This window comes from Anolis sagrei, chromosome 4, assembly GCF_037176765.1.
Source record: "Anolis sagrei isolate rAnoSag1 chromosome 4, rAnoSag1.mat, whole genome shotgun sequence".
NCBI lineage: Eukaryota > Metazoa > Chordata > Lepidosauria > Squamata > Dactyloidae > Anolis > Anolis sagrei.
Window position 1 is genome coordinate 159,373,078 of NC_090024.1, and position 18,028 is coordinate 159,391,105.

Below are 18,028 nucleotides of genomic sequence, written 5' to 3' on the forward strand. Positions count from 1 at the left end.
TTTTAGAAAAGGAAGTAATTGGGATCCAAAGAATTATAGACAAAAACACTTTTTCTCTAGGTGGGTCTTTCTCTTTGATCTTGTGGCTTGTTCTTGGCCTTGCAGCTCTTCTTATGTCAGTCGTAGAATACCCATTAACCTGTAAAGCCCGGTTTAGGTGGTTCAATTCAGCTTGGAGGAAGTGAGGTTCACATATTCTGTTTGCACCAGGGCTTTAATTGTGCTTCTTTTTTAACCTGGATGATGGTTGGAGTTTCTATGTAGGTATCTGTGTGGCATCAATCCCGAGACAAACTGGAATTTAAAATCCAGTTTCCTCTCTGAATTTTGGACTGCTTAAAAGGACAGTAGAGGGAATATCCAGCTCTTCTCACCAGAACAATCAAGAATTCTTTCAAGCAGTGCTGTTTGTGAGGCTCTCCAGTAATTATGAATTTATTAAGTAATTAGGACTATAGGCAGTAAACTGTGCTACAGTTATAAAACAATAAGCAAACAGAATGTTAAAATGGTAAAGTAAATCAAGAGTTAGTCCAACTGCAGAGCTGCAAGTAAAGTTACCTCTTTCAATGCCATCTTCTCTGAGTCTGGCATTTTATATAAATGAACCTATTACCTCATGCATGATGCAGGGAAAAGCAGTTAAATTTTGTAAGAGATCTGCTTTCCCTTAACAACCACAGGAGAAAGTGTGAAATATTCATAACTCTCAAAATCCAGATGAAGACTACAAGTCTGTGCCACATGCAGACTTCATGGAAATAATTTAGGGAAAATATTGGATTTTATCTTTCGTCAGAAAATCCAGCTACAATGTAATTGTAAGGCTGTTTCTGAAACAAAACGGGACAATATGTAGCTGTCATTGTAGCTACATATTGTCCTGTTTTGCTCCCGGAACAGCCATACAACACAAGTAGAAGTAACTTAAAAAGATTTACTTCAGCAAAATAATAATAATAATGCAAACAGCAGTAAAGGAAACAGCAGGTAAAGTCCAAAAACAATGCAAGGTCTTACAGCAGATGTGAAAGAAAAGTCTTTGGCAATAAGTCTTCACAGCAGACAGCAGAAGCAAGAGTCTTTGGCAAAATGCTTGTAGTATATAAGAACAAGAGTCCTTGGCAAGAAGTCTGGTACAAAGCCAACACTGGAATTGTAACACAGAGACCAGAACACAAACACACCAAGTAGGTCGGTTGCTGCCAATGCTGGCTTCTGGCTTCACTCCTAATTTATAACCCTGTGCTTCCAGTACAAATGTTCATAGGGCAAGGTCTGATCACTCCGCATTTTTGCTGTGATTCTAGCTGACCTTCTTTTTTGTCTTTTTCCCTTCACCATTCTTGAAATGTAGGAACTTGTAGTATGTCTTCATCATCTTCTCTTTCCTCCTCAACACTTGGCCCCAAATCCCCAAGTGCCACCTCTTCAGCCTCTTGTTCTATCTTCTCACAAGAAGCAGAAGAGTAGTCTACAAGACATACACTGATGTTACCTGCCAAAAAAAGGCAGTACCCCAATCTAGCATTTGCAAGGAGCTGCATATTGGAGCATGAGGAAATGATAGCTGCAGCACTCTCCCAACCACTAGCCACACTGGACAGGCAACTCTTGGGGTCCTCTTGGGGTCATACTGGAGTTGCTTGTCTCAGTGCTCCTCACAGCAGTGCCCCCTTTGGTTGGGGCACTGTTTGGCTTAAGAGGTGGGTTTGGGGGTTAAAAATGGTCAGTGCAAATCCCAAAAGTTAAAATGAATCTGGTTTATGATCTCATAAATATCAAACAGGATGTCAGCCATTAACTTTATCTATATTGTGGGTACATCTGCCAACATATATCATACTGTATATTCTCAGATACTTACTATCTAGATTCTTGCAAAAAAACATTATTGTTGTTTTATTTCACTTGGAGCTGAAGATTAAGTGGAATTAAGTCATGTTAATTTTTTTAAATTGTACTTGTGTTTTTGTGGCATTGAATTTTGCCTTGTAAGCCATCTCGAGTTGCCAGAAGGCTGAGAGGGGTGGTATGCAAATACAGTAAATAAATAAATAAATATTACTCTTTCAGAAAATAATGCCATGCTGATTTTTAGATTATTGAGATTGTGAGTTTTCATTCAAAATCAGGCTGCTAAACACACACACACCCCATCTTTCTATGATTAATCTGTCAAATATATTTGGAAGTTGGACATCTACTGATCTGTCATACACAGAGTGAAGAAATGCGTAAGCAATAACAGCAGGAAAAATATTCACAATAACTGGTTAACAAGTTTAAAACATGTTTCCTGACACTGGTTTTGTGTGGGGAAACACACAGAATTTGTACTAATAAAAGCATATTTTCTGCAACAAAAAATTGTTTTTCTCCCCACAATAATTTGTCTGAAAAACTTTTGAAAAATAAAATGCAGGGAACATGCTGGAGAAAAACATTCATTTTGTCCATCAGCAGGGAGAAAGCACATATTCCTCTTTGCTTGAAAGGATCAAAAGGCAATAAAGTAGTGTTTCTCAACTTGATGGTGGGACCCGGGGGGGGGTCACGAGGGGGTTTCATAGGGGTCACCAAAGGCTATCAGAAAATACGTATTTTTAATGGTCTTAGGAACCCCTTTGGCATAGTTGTTTGGATTCACATCTCCCCTAAATCACTTTCAATTCACCCCAAATCCCTCTAGTATTTTTTCTTGGTCATGGGGGTTCTGAGTGGGAAGTTTGGCCCAATTCTATCGTTGGTGGGATTCAGAATGGTCTTTGATTTTAGGTGAACTATATATCCCAGCAACTACATCTCCGAAATGTCAAGGTCTGTTTCCCCCAAACTCCACCACTGTTCACATTTGAGCATATTGAGTATTCCTGCCAAGTTTGGCCCAGACCCATCATTGTTTGAGTCCACAGTGCTCTTTGGATGTAGGTGAACTACAACTCCAAAACTCAAGGTCAATGCCCACCAAACCCTTCCAGTATTTTCTGTTGATCTTGGGAATTCTGTGTGCCAAGATTGGTTCAATTCCATCACTGGTGGAGTTCAGTATGCTCTTTGATTATAGGTTAACTATAAATCCCAGCAACTCCCAAATGTCAAAATCAATTCCCCACTCCAAGCCCACCAGTATTCAAATTTGGGCATATCAGGTATTTGTGCCAAATTTTGTCCAGTGAATGAAAATACAACTTGCATATAATATATTTACATTATGATTTATAACAGTAGCAAAATTACAATTATGAAGTAACAACAAAAATAATTTTATGGTTGGGGGTCACCATGTGAGGAACTGTATTAAGGGGTCCTGGTATTAGGAAGGTTGAGAACCATTGCAATTTTTTTTTAAAAAAGGCGTTGTTCTCTAGACATACTGCTAGTTCTGCCAGTGACTTCACTTACTCTCTTTTATGCCCTAAGAATGTCTCATAACCACAGTTCTTAAATATAACAAATCATTGTCAGGAGCTCCGTTAGTTTCTGAGACCCTACATTTACAATACACTGTTAGAGAACTAAATGGATTAATAAGGAAATATTAGTAATATTGTGATTTCAGGGGGGAAAACTTCAGAAACAGAGAAATATGAACTTTAGGAATTGAGAACCAATAGTTTTCTATAGTATTATTTAAACAGACCATATTTCTTGCACATGGATAGTGCCATTTTGACTACCTAAGAAATGGCGCTCACAGCCAGACTTCAGCCTGTTGTTTAGAAAGCACATCAGGGCAATAGTTGCAGAATGACATCAGAATCTGCTAAATGCTTAATTAGAGTCTCAGTCAAAGGTAGAAATATCTATAGTGAAAACAATGCCAATAATGCAAGGAGTTTTGAATTAGTAATCATGACAAATATTTTGCAGACTGACAGTCTGCAGCCTTTGAAAAATCTGAAGTCCCTTCAGATAGTCGAGCAAAACAATTTATTCTGCATGAGCTAAGTCATTCATAATGGAATAATGCCTCCATGATTAATCACATACATATTAGACATAAACAACTGTGCATTGCTTCAAATATCAATGTGAGGAAATTTACATTTACCCTCCTTTAGAAGAGCACAGTAAATGACTCTGGTAAAAACTCCCATGTCAAGAAAAAAACAGGAAATTGAGCTGCCTTTTATTTGACTCACTTCTTGACCTTTGGGGGGAAAACAGCATATTGTTCAGAAGAAAAGCTATAAAACAATAGGATTGCATAATGATGCCCTTTCACAGAAGCCTGCTGAAGTTTCTTGTTCGAGAGATAAGGCAAGAGCTAAAGTAAAATCTAGATGGCAGAAGTAATTTCCTTTTGAACATCCCAGATGCATATCAAACTAAAACACAGTATGGTAGCATCTTTTCATCTGTCTAGATCTGTATGGCTATGGCATATGAGTACTATAGTCAAGTCTGGTAAACACATTACATACTGACCAGCCATTAGAATCAGATAGTACTGTACAGAAAGGACTGGTCCATTGATACTGTAATGTGCTTGGATGATGACCAATAACCTGAAACTGAATTTAGTTATGATTGAGATTCTTATTTTTCTGTGATTGACATTTTAAAATCAGATTTGAAAGAGACCACAAGTTCTATCCAGTGCAACCCCCTGCCATGCAGGAACACACAATCGAAGCACTCCCAACAGATGGCCATCCAGCCTCTGTTTAAAAACTTCCAGAGGAGGAGACTCCACCACACTCTGAAGCAACAGCACAATCAATTGGCAAACAGCTCTTATCATCAGAAAGTTCTTCCTAATATTTAGGTGCAATCTTCCTGCAGGTTGAATCCATTGCTCATTGTCTAGTTTCCAGAGTCCTTTCAAATAGATAAACCCCCTTTCAAACTTATTTTCAAGGTAAACATTAGGGCTGTGCATTTGTAAAGAATTGCTATCCATTTCTGTTTGTTTCATTCGTAACCCCCCTCCCCTCATTTTCATTTTTGTGCACCTTCCGAAATCAGGTGCCTTTCCAAATTGATGTTTTTGTGCCACATCCGAAAAACGGGAAAAAATGACCCATTAGCCACTATGGGCATGCTTCCCCAGGCTCCCCTTCCCCTCAGTTTTAATGCTAGAGAGGTGAAAATCACCACACATGGAGGGCACATCTACCACTTTTAGCCCACCATGTTTTATAATGTTTGGATCATCCCCCATTTGGGGGGGGGAGGGTTCTTTCTAGAAATAAAATCTACTTAAAAACATTGCATCCCCCCCCCCTTTCTGGCCCCACCCTCTTATTTCTCCAGGAGCAGCAGGAGGAAGGCAGGGCAGAGCACCATTCCTTCCTGCCAAATGCTAAAAGTGCTGCACACACCACACACACACTCCAGTGCCCAGACCCACTATTTCACTTCTTTAACTGGCGGCAATAGGGTGAATTCCCCTTCCCTTCCCTTCATTTTATGCAATTGCATTGTTTGTCCTTATATCCTTCATTACGACCTGGATTAAAAGCATCAGAGTTACTTAAGATACCACTCTTCCTGTGATGCTTTTCCCTTGGTGTGCAGGGAAGACCTGGGTTTAAAGACAGGGCTTAAGATAGAACTCTTCCTATGATGCTCTACCCTCAATCTGCAGAGGAGATGAGCGGCAGAAGGTGAGGTGAGGCAGGCAGTAGATGAGGTTCTTCTCCTTCAATTGGCCCAACAGGTAGGGCTCTAATGGAAATAGCATATGGCAGTTCTGTGCAGGCCGTGTGACCCGATATCCACTTCTGCTTGCTTCCATGTCGAGCTAACTTTCAGATGGGAGGGAGGCTTCCCCTTTTGTGCTTTGAAACGGAACAAAAGAACAAATGTCCAAATAAATGGGGTTTCAGGCACAACTCTACTAAACATACCCAGCTCCCTAACCATATCTATTTTTGTGTGCCTTTGTGAAATCCTTGTGAAATTTATCTTGCACTGCAAGCCTAGATGGACTTTGTGGCTTGAAGTGCTTGGGGCCGGCTTGAGCTCATCCACTATTTACATCCTGTACTGATAACTTCCTGGCTAGACTGTAGTGATCTATACATAGGACTGCCCTGGAAGACAACTTTAAAACTGCAAGTAGTGCAAAGTGCTGCAGTTACACTGTAACCAGAACATTGCATAGAAATAGTATAACACCAGTCTCAAAAAAGTTGCACTGGCTGCCAGTATGATCTGAATTCAAGGAACTAATAATGACACTGAAAACTGTAAATGGCAAAGAGCCCTGCTTCTGAAAGACCCCTCCCTCCCTATAGGCATATCTCAATTAACAAAACATCTGACAAAGAAACTCCCACCAGAGAGATCTAACTTTAATAGAAGATGAATGGATGATAAAATCCAGGTTTAATCCATCGTCTAGTTCTATAGCTGCAAACAAATAGGATTCACATGAATTGTGCAGAAAGAAGAATGTCAATAGTTTTGCTCATCTGTAACTGATCATTCTATGTCTGAAGTATTGAAATAGCCTGAAAGTAACTAACCAAACTCATCTTTTAACATATCCTCAGAATTAGATGGCAGACAGATGGATGGCAATAGTGGGGGGCAAGATCAATGGGCAACTATCACAGGCTTCCTTGTACTTCTGGTGGTCGGAGAACACTGATTACTCCTGCAACCACTATGAGTATTTTTGTTGACATGAATATTAGGGCTTCCATAAATTGAGTATGATATTTCAGTCTGCGGATGAATGTTTAATGTAAATATGTCATCCCATCTTGAGCAGAACAATTCATATAGAGGCTGCAGAAAAGGTTAGTGTGTAACTATATCAAACTCCCACTAAGCAATAACTTTATTGTAACAGAAAGAATCAGGCAAGGCAGTTCTCAATTTTTCATTTCTCGGGATTAGCAACAAATAATTGTGACGACTGGACCCAACAGAGCTTACAGTGTTGAAGCCATAGTTAATGGACCATATACACTTTTGGTTATTCCATTTTAATGACTTTTTAATGCTTGTAAACATTACCGCTTGATTGATTGTCCCTTGTCTGCATAGGCTTTTATATTTATTACTTTGCATAACTTGAAGTCCAAAGATTTTTATAAGGTTAATAGCTGTGTTTTTGTTTCATGAACTTACTATCATTTCTTTTTCTGTACTATTAAGAAACAGCAACCCAAATGTTTCAATGTACAATGTATGAGGAGCAATTTCAAGAGATGGGCATGTTTAGCCTTCAGACGAGATGAACAGTAAAGAACAAGTAGTTTACTCTTCGTAGCTCAGAACAACATATCTACAATCACATGATCAGTCGCATTAACTCACATAATGTTCTTTTAGAGAGATTTAAAATGATCTTTCTTTGTCCATGTGGAGAATCTTCCTCAGTAGCTCATGAAACAAGAGCACACTCCAAACTCTGTCTCTTTTTGCTTCTCTCTGCTTGTATAGCTCAAGCACTTGTGTAGCTCAAGCCTGAAAAATGAAACAGTATTCAAAAGTCCTGGGCTCAGCCATCTCTCCAGGTGTTGCCCAACCAATCAGCGTTGTGTATCTTATTTTACAGTCGACACTAACACACTAACAGATTTCTTGCATGCTCCAACAGAAACCACCTAGAAAACTGTTATAGAGATACATCTGGAAGTTCAATTGGTACAGCAGTAGACAGCATTGTTCAGAAAAGACAGACAGATACAGAAACTATGACATCAAAAGACTGAGAAATTATAGCATCTTAACAAAAAAAAGAAGTATTTCAAGTTGCTGTCTATTTGTTTTGCTTTATACTTGTAAGCCTACAGCATCTAGTACTCCCAGGCGGTTTCCCATCCAAGTACTAACCAGGCCTGACCCTGCTTAGTTTCCAAGATCAGACAAAATCAGGCGTGTTCAGGGTGGTATGGCCATAGGCCTTTATACTTGTACCTCTAAAAACATTTGTATGGAATCTAAATTAATATATCAGTGACAAGATAATTAAATAACATTTATATTATATTATTGTATTATATTATATTATATATTGTATTTTGTGTGTAACAGGAGATACAGATGGATGTACATTTGGAATTGGAAGCATTTAAAAACCAATCCCTTTGCACAGAAATCTAATTCTCTCCCAATGAAATTTAAGTTCTGCCAGGTTTTATTAAGTTTGTTACCTGGCAGCTCTCTTTGCCAGTTCTCAAGCCAATTTATTTCTTGGGGTGGATAACTGAAGCCAGGACTTGGAAAAGTCTTTTGGACTTCATCTTTAAGGCATGACGACTCCAAAACACATTGAGTTCTGATTTTGTTTATGAGCTTTGTTTTCATAATCTAATCAAAAGTGGAAACTACAAATAACATTGGAAACAGCCAGTAAATGTCCTGAGCTTGTTCTCTGCTTTGCCCACACTTGTGGTAATGTAGAAGTCACATTTCTATGATAGCCTTCAACTGAATTCAGGTCTTAAAATCTCTTGTGGTTTGCAGTATTGGCATTTATTGGAAACAAAGGAAAAGGCTGAGGTGTGTGTTTGGAAGTGTTGTTTCTGAGAATTTCAAATACACACCACAGTCTTTTCCATAGTTTCTAATCTTTTTAAAAAAAAACACACTTGATTTTATTTTCAGCAAAGTCAGAAGCTGCTGTAATGTCAAATGCAGAATTAGAATTTGAAGTTGTATCAATTTGCTTGAGTACATTGGGAAGGAGCCCTGGTGGCTCAATGGGTTAAACCTTTGTGCCAGCAAGACTGAAGACCAATAGGTCAGAGGTTCAAATCTGGGGAGAGTGTGGATGAGCTCCCTCTGTTAGCTCTAGTTCCCCATGCAGGGACACGAGAGAAGCCTCCCACAGGGATGGTAAAACATCAAAACACCCCCTGGGCAACATCCCCTGGGCAACGTCCTTGCAGATGGTCAATTTTCTCATACCAGAAGTGACTTGCAGTTTCTCAAGTCGTTCCTAACATTAAAAAAAAGTACATTGGGAAATTTCGATAAGCTAGAATGCATGTTGATCCAGGAGCATTTTCTTTATCTTCTTGAAAAATTAAGTAAAACACAAGATGATAACATTTTACCCACAGGTTTTCCTACTCAATATAATGTACAGTTTACTGTACTAAATACAAGATGGCTATAAGCATTTCTCAAATATCATACACGCAGTGTATAAATTATTATTTCATCATCATTTCCCTATATTTTCAAACATTTATTGAAGATTAATATATTTTAAATGTAGGATATATATAGCAGGAAACTAGAAAAACTTGATAATTAAGCAAACCAAGATGTGAAAAATGATTCACTTCGTTATCTATTATCCTGCATTTCCTTCCACGCTTCTTTCATATATTTTTTTTCTTTTTTATTGTTCACTTTACAAAATACAAAGGTACAGGAATACTATTGATTATTTATACTTCAGTATGATCAAATGTGTTATCATTTTCCCCTGGCTTCTCCAGCTATTTTATAGTCTAAATACAATACAAATAGATTGGCTGTAGCTCAGGGTCTTATTAATCTTATACATAACTGTCTGTCTAAGGTTCTCAAAAGTACTCATTTTGTTTTCTTCATCATCCTGTATCCCATTTTATATCAATTCCCCTCCTTCTCCCTCCCCCATCTCCCTGGGAACAGTTTACTAATCTTGCTATGCTTATTATAATTATTCAGTCATGAGAATAGTCTTATTTAATTCCTTATATTTATCTTTTCCCTTTATTCTGAATATGAGACCCTTCCATTTTTCCTCCCAGGTCTTTCTGGTTTGGCGCATCCAATAATAACTTTTCCTTTCATTAATATAGTCTTAAAGTAGGTAGTCAGCTATATATTTATACCAAGTTTATGTATCCCATTTCTTTTGGTCCTTCCAGCCTAGGGCAACTGAGAATTTAATTGCATCTAGCATGTATTTTATTATTTCCTCCCATTCTTTAAGTCCTGCATAGTCCTCCATTTTTTAAATGAAGAATTGTGTCTTAATCTATTTTGTTAATTCCAACAATTCCAAATAGGTTCAATTAAAAAAGTAAACCAAAAGTTCTGGGCATGTACAGTTATCATTTTCTCTTTTACAGTAATAAGAAGGAAATCAAATAATAACACTATGTAACACGATTTTTGTTCCTGGGTTATACATTTCCCAATTGGTTCTATCATAAACACATGGAAAAAGTTTATTAAATGGCAAAAACTTTGTTTTTGTGAGACATCTTGCAGCACATGTTGCTATAGTTTTTCAGCAACTCTCTCATCGATTCCCAAGCAAGTCAACATAGTTTGTGGCAACCACAAACGTTTCTATCGTATAACAGCTACTTTCCAAGAAAGCAGTGCACAATTAAACAGAAAATAATACTTTCAAATCCAGTACATAATTTTTCACCTTTTGTTACATTGGTTTAATTGTAATTAGAATTAAACCAATTACATTTGAATAATTATAATTATTTTAATTATAATTAAACCAGTTACATTTTAAAATTGACTCCAGTTCCTTATTACATCCATATTCAGGGAACTGTAATTTGTTTAAAATACTCTATGATTTGAAAGTAAGCCATAGTTCATTCCTTGCTAGTTCTCATTAACCATACCTTATCTCAAGTGTCAGAAAATTATGAGGGTTCATATGCAATTTTAACTTCAGACCCTGCTAGTCTATACCTCTGCAACACTGTTTATTCTGCCCACCTCTCCCCCAAATCTACTGCCTAATTTTTTCCCTTGGTAAAATGATAAATAATGCACTTAGATGGAGGATGGCAGCTGGTTTTTAAGCCTACTCTACTGTGTATAAGGTGAGTCCAGTTTCTTTATAAAGCCTAAAAGAGTCTAAAGTTGATGGACAGTTTGGTTTCCTTGATAAATGTATTCCCTGGCTGCCGTGCAATTTGCCATTTTGTGAAGCAAATCTGAAGGGGATCAGGATCCATGCTGGTTATTATTGGGCTGCAAGCAGGCTGCAATACATTTTTTTCCCCACCCACCGATTTAAACAAATCGCTGAGTCCTGAAGACATAGCCTGGGGAAAATTTTCATCTCCTTCTCACAGCAATAGAAGAAGTAGCACATAAATCCAAGACTTCTTGTGACAGGGTATGGAAATCACACTGTCTTGTTTCCTCTGACTTCAACCGCAGATCTAAGATGTTATTAATGGAAAAGATGTTGCTGTTGTTATTATTATAACTATGTTTATTTAAACCTCACTTTATCTCTCCTGCAGGAAACTGAAAACAACTTAACATAAAAGCATCAGCATACAATTTAAATATACAAATATGTAAACATTAAAACAGGATTAAATACAAACAGCATTTTTAAAATCCCAGGTAAAAACCATTAAAACAAGTTGAAAACCACAGCACCCCCTGAATTCATCTTAAAAACCTTCTTCTTTGAAAGCCTGCCTGAATAAAAAGGTTTTAGCCTGCCTCTGGAAGGACAGCAGGGAAAGGCCCATTCTGGCTTCCCTGGGCAGGGAGTTCCAGAGTCAAGGGGCAGCCACCGAGAAGGCTCACTCTCTTCTTACCACCCACCAAGCTTGAGACAGAGATGGGACTGAGAGAAGGGCCTCTCCTGAAGGTCTCAGAGCCCAGGCAGGCTCATTGAAAGCAATTTGGTCACCCAAATAGCCTGGACCTGAACCATCTAAGACTTTAAAGGTCATAACCAGCACTTTGAATTGTGACCAGAAACAGACTGGCAGCCAGTAGAGCTGCTGCAACAGGGGGGTTGTCCTGTAGCCAGCCCCAGTTAGCAACCTGGCTGCAGTTCTTTGGACCAGTTCAAGTTTCCAAGCATGTTACAGGAATCCAGATGGGATGTAACTAAGGCATGTATCACCATGGCCAGATCTGGCTTCTCAAGGCATGAGTGCACAAGTTTTAATTGCACAAAGGCCCTCTTGGACACCACCAACAACTGGTCCTCCAGGTTCAGGGCCGAGTCCAGTAGGACTGCGAACCTGTGTCTTCTAGGGGAGTGTGACCTCATCCAGCACAGGCTGGATCCCTATTCCCTAATCTGTCTTCTGACTGACCAGGAGTACCTCTGTTTTGTCTGGATTAAGTTTCAATTTGTCTGCCATCATCCAGTCCATTACTGATAACAGGCACTGGTTTAGAGTCAGGATAGCTTCCTTGTCATTACGTGAAAAGCAGTAGTAGAGTTGGGTGTCATCTGCATATAGAACACCATACTCCAAAATTCCAGGTGACCTCTCCCAGAGGTTTCATGTTAGGGTATTATCCACTCTTAAGTGCACAGCTTCCTCTCCAGATTTGTGTTTATCCATTAAAATATAATTTCTGACAGAGCATAAAAACGTGTTTGGCTTTCCCCCCTTTTCCAAGAAGTTGCCTTGTGCTAATGTCCTGCTTCAGTTAATATAAATTCCTTCTGGGTACCAGATACCATTGACCATGTAGCTGTTGCATAAAACCAGTGACTGGTCAGACTCAATGAATCAATTTGAATTGTTGCAACCAGAATTGCCAAATTAGAAATGAATCTAGTCCAAATGAAATGTGAGAGAGGAGTTTAAGCTTATACATGAGTTAGTTCACTTTTTCTTTGTACTTTGTATTTTTTAAAACAATCAACTACTGGGGGAAATGAATGGAAAACATATAAAACTGAATCTCTGAAATAAGTATGGTCAGACCTTGGGAAATTGATCTTTCCCCATAATTCTTAGAATTACTAAAAAAAAAAAAACCCTTATCTTTCTGTATATAGTGGGGGGGAAATAACACCAAAAAAGAGAACATGATATTACAGATAATACTAGGACTTCCACATCAGGGCTTCAGCCATTGTTTAGTCACAGCGTGTGCCACTATCCTGGATCACTGGATTGTTCTTCTTAGGAACATGACACATCTCCAGCCTGTTTTTAAATATATAACATAACACCTTCTCAAAGAAGAAGACATTATTTTTAGTAGCGGAAAGCAATTTTAGAACAGCCCTTGAAAAGTCAGGATGCCAAGCACAACTGGGATAGAGAAGTGATCCAGGAGGATGTGATGAGAAAGAGATTGCTGATAATGGAGGGAAGGAATTAGCTGAAGAGGCTTGGGCTTTGTAGTCATGGGATTTATCTTGGAGAAAGACAAAAAACCGTGGCTTCTGTGAATAACAAACTCTTATATCAGGTCAGAGTTTCTATAATAAGAAGCAGGGGAATTGATTGCATGCTAGCACCATGTTATGTTTCCCTGTGTTATAGTTGCATATTATATATACACACACATATAACAAGAACTGACAAATGAATAGAGTTATTTGCTTGCTAGGAGCCCCCGGTGGCACAATTAGTTAAACCCTTGTGCCAGTAGGGCTGAAGACCAACAGGTCGCAGGTTCGAATCCGGGGAGAGCGTGGATGAGCTTCCTCTGTCAGCTCCAGCTCCCCATGCAGGGACATAAGAGAAGCCTCCCACAAAGATGGTAAGACATCAAAGCATCCGGGCATCCCCTGAGCAATATCTTTGCAGACAGCCAATTATCTCACACCAGAAGCAACTTGCAGTTTCTCAAGTTGCTCCTGACATGAAAAGAAAATGCCGGCTTTTGTACCATTACTAGTTTATGGGGAGCAAGGTCTCTGAATAATGCCAGTTACTCACTCCCTGGGAGTGTGTAACTTCGTGAAACATGCAAGCTGGTGATTTCAGTGTTCTCCTCACTATGGTAGATGGACAAATTGTGATAAGGCCCCTTTCTGACCCTGTTCTCATTCCCACCAAAAAGGTATTCAAGTTGTTTTTGACTTATTGTAAATCTATCCTAGAGTTTTCTTGGCTTTGTATAATTTTCTTGTTGTCATTTCTCACTTGCTTTTGTACATTCAACATGCTGGTTTTACAGCTATGTTTTCAGCACACACTTGGTACCCAACAGTCTCAAAAGCCTAGCCAACTGCTCCCAAAGCCCTATCAAAGCCTGTGTGAGGAACATGCTACATGCTGCTGCCAATTCTCTCTTCCACCCACTCCCAAAGAAGCCAGAGAAAAAACTTCAGGGAGGAATGAATTTAAAAGATAAAATGGGAGGTGACAGACAGACAGAACCAAGCCTTCAAATTCAACAATAACACTTTATTAAAATTTTCACCTTAGAACCAAGTTAGAGTGGACTTGCATCTCCTCTGGTGAAGGCAGCAGATCCTAGCCAGCACCAACCAGGAATTACTGGCACAGCAAAGTCTTAATGTTTGGTATCACTGTCAATGTACTATAAATAAATCCATGTGTTCACAATTATGGGAATGTCAGTCTTTGAGAGTCCAGACTTTGCTGGCATCCTCTTTGTCCAAGGAGAATAAGCACCTCTGATTTCTCCTTCAACCTATCCATATCTCATTCGATCCTTTGGGAGCAAAGCACTCCAGGCTCCAAAATCACACAATAATTTGAAACATATTGAGCAAAACTATCTTTTAAAAAGATTTAACCTTTAAGGTCTTTTTTGGAGAATGGACAGAACAATTGTGATATACAAAGGCCTTCCACGATGTAAACTATAGCAACTGAATATGGGGGTGGGGAATAATAATAATAATAATAATAATAATAATACAACTTTATTTATATCCCACCACCATCTCCTAAAAGGGACTTTGGGGCAGCTTACAAAATAATACAACACAGAAATAATGTTAGAATAATATTAAAATTAAATAAAATTGAATGATATATACAAGTAATATTTAAATTAGATTTTATCTTTATTATACCATAAAATTGTTGAAATTATAATAAAGGGAATATAATAAATCTTTTAGAATTACTGTTCTGCCCCTATGCTATCTTAACTACTTGGAAGGTGAACTGGCTGTGCAGGGAACAGATCAGAAACTATAAAGTTGAATCAAACATGAATTGATTAACTGATAAGAATTTTAGACTTCCTTTCCTTCTGAGTCTCACTGCAAAGTCTTTAAGAGGGGAGGTAAAGTATTTGAGAGATAAATACAGTTCTGGTTGAACTGAGGCTCTTGAATCTTTATTTCTTCTTATTGTCTCTTTTTGGAATGGTGTTCAACTGTCTCTAAGATGGTCTCAGAGTTTCTGATTGGACTTCTAAACAGCTCCAACTGGACTTGAATACAGCTCCGACTATACATACTATTTGTAAACCTTCTGGCCTTCCTCTCTCTTCACCATCCAGCCACAAAAAGGCTGGCTCTTCCAAGAACCTGAAGTGCCTTGCCTGATGCTCCACCCCTGAGGGGATTCTTAAAGGGGCAGGGTGAGAGAGGCTTCAAATGCAAAGAGGGTGTCTAGACAGACCCCCAGAAACTGTACATAAAATATTAATCCCTCTAACTAAAAATGGCTTAACTAGGGGTAAACAGTGAGGGCCTTCATGGGGCACGACAATTACAATTGGGAACTAGCAAGTTGGAAGTCACATTAGTTTCGATAATTATTGTTTTTGTTGTTGTAGTGCAGGGGTCCTCAAACTAAGGCCCGGGGGCCGGATGCGGCCCTCCAAGGTCATTTACCTGGCCCTCACTCAGGGTCAACCTGTCTGAAATGACTTGAAAGTACACAACAACAACAACAATCCTATTGCATCAGCCAAAAGCAGGCCCATGTTCCTATTGAAATATTAAGTTTATATTTGTTAAAATTGTTCTTCATTTTAATTATTGTATTGTTTTTAAGTGGGTTTTTGCACTACAAATAAGATATGTGCAGTGTGCACAGGAATTCATTCATTTTTTTTTTCAAATTATAATCTGGCCCTCCAAAAGTTTGAGGGACTGTGACCTTAACTTGCATTTCCATCTCAGGGAGAGGTGGAAATTCTATGCCATGCCTTTAGGTTAGGATTGCTAAAAGGAATGAATACCTTGTCCATCATTGCATGATCTTCATCATGCACTGTTAGAGCACCAATAAAATCAGGCTGTGTGCTTTATGAGATGGCATAGTAAACTGTTGGGAGTGGAGGGAATCTAGAAGCTCTCCGCTCCTCACTTGATTCGGACTTACAATGGGTTCTAAGGTGAACCTATAATGGAGTTTTCTTGGCAAGATTTGTTCAGGGAGGGTTGCCACGGAGGGCCCTTCCACATAGCTCTATATCCCAGAATATCAAAGGCAGAAAATCTCACATTATCTGAGTGTGGACTCAGATAACCCAGTTCAAAGCAGATAATGTGGGATTTTCTGCCTGGATATTCTGGGATATAGGGCTGTGTGGAAAGGCCCAGAGTAGGGATTCAAATCTTGGCCTCAAGGATCCAACAGTTGAGGCAGTAAAGGACACTGGGCAACATATTACTTTTTTTAAGATTAGAAGAAGCATTAGAAACATTAGAAGAATGTTTGCCTTGATTATTGAATATACATCAGTCACATTCACATGCCAGAAGCAAATAGTCATTAGCTCAGTAAGAGGGAAAAGCAAATGAAATTAAAGAAATACTTAGAATGGTAGAGTGGCATTTTGAACCTGTACACATTCAGTAAAATAGACTAGATCCCTTTGTTGTCTTTGGTATTGTATTTCATTAGAGAGCAGAATTTGGCATAGAGAGCTTTGTTTCATCAGAAAAGAGAAGAAATCCCTGTACAAACAAATAATTTACACCGTTTGACACCAAACCTCTTTCCAAAACATCATCAAAGAGTTTTCTCCATTGAATTGCATATCACATGTTGGTAGCAATGCTCAGTGCATCATAGCATAGCCAAAGTGTTCTAGGCTGAACCTTATTGTAGAAGAGATGGAAGAAAGCACATCAGCCTGTTAAGTTTTGAAACATTTTTCTTCATTAAGCTCAGTTTACATATTCCAAAGCTGTTAAGAAATAAAGGGCTAGTGGAACAAATATTATAATATTTGTTGACTGATAGTCATTTAATCTGATGTCTTACCAGTTGTAACTGCCAATCAAATGATCATTCCTCGATTATTGAATCTGTTTCATTATTTTGTTTCTCTTCAGAGTGTGGTATATAAGACATCCACATAATTTGTTAGTGTCTATAACTCTCGGTGTGTATTTCTTCAAGAAGAATGTGTGTGTGTTTTCCAGAAAACATTTCCAATGAAAGCAGAAGCTGAAATAGTTGCTGCTTTTTATATTCACTTCATTTCAATCATTTTATTATATTTTGTTAAATGAATTTCAAGTTTATTGCATCCTATTGGATCCAGATTCTATTTTGAAACCATATTTCTAGCTGCTTTTTTCCAACTAACAATTTTCTTTTGAAGTAGAACGAGTCCCAGAGGAATGGCATATAATTTAAATATATTTAATAAAATGGTGGAAAATACATCTTATTTGAAACCATCCAATATTTTCATTTCTATCTTCTTTGGTTATGTCGTTTAGAATGGGATGATTAACAACATAAACTCCCCAGTGTCTAGGAATGGAAATCATAGGATTGTGCTGGAGGCAGAAGTAATGATTAACCTCTACTTTAAGGCATACTGTATCAAGGTGTCAGGTGTGTGGACACAGGAATGTCCTTACCTTTCAAGTAAGAGGACTACTGAGGTCCCGTATGTATTATTTGATGAAACTTCTCGATTAGGAATGCTCTTCTCCAACTTATTACAATGCTTACTATGGGGTTTTTGTGGTAAGATTTATCCAAAGGTTTGTCATTACCTTCCTTTAAGGGCCCTTCCACACAGCCATATAACCCAGAATATCAAGGTAAATAATCTACAAAATCTGCTTTGAACTGGATTATCTGAGTCCACACTGCCATATAATCCAGTTTAATGTGGATTTTATACAGCTGTGTCAAAGGGGCCTAAAACTGAGAAAATGTGACTCCCTCAAAGTCACTCAGGGCCCTTCCAGGCAGACCTTATTTCCCAGGATCTGATCCCAGGATTTCTGCATTAAATTGGATTATATGAGTCCCACTGCCTGATAATCTGTGATAAATGGAACACCTGGGATCAGATCCTGGGATACAGAGCATGTCTGGAAGGGCCTTCAGTGGGTTTCCATAACGATGTAAGGATTCAAAACACATTGCCTCCTAGAGCCCTGGTCCTGTACTCCGACCCCACACTGCCTAACACTCAACAC

The 18,028-nt window shown here is 38.5% G+C and overlaps 1 pseudogene; it reads right to left on the reverse strand.

Moving 5' to 3' along the window:
- Positions 1–7,745: 7,745 nt before the first annotated feature.
- LOC132775308 (5S ribosomal RNA) lies at positions 7,746–7,864 on the reverse strand (annotated as a pseudogene).
- Between the last annotated feature and the right edge of the window lie 10,164 nt (positions 7,865–18,028).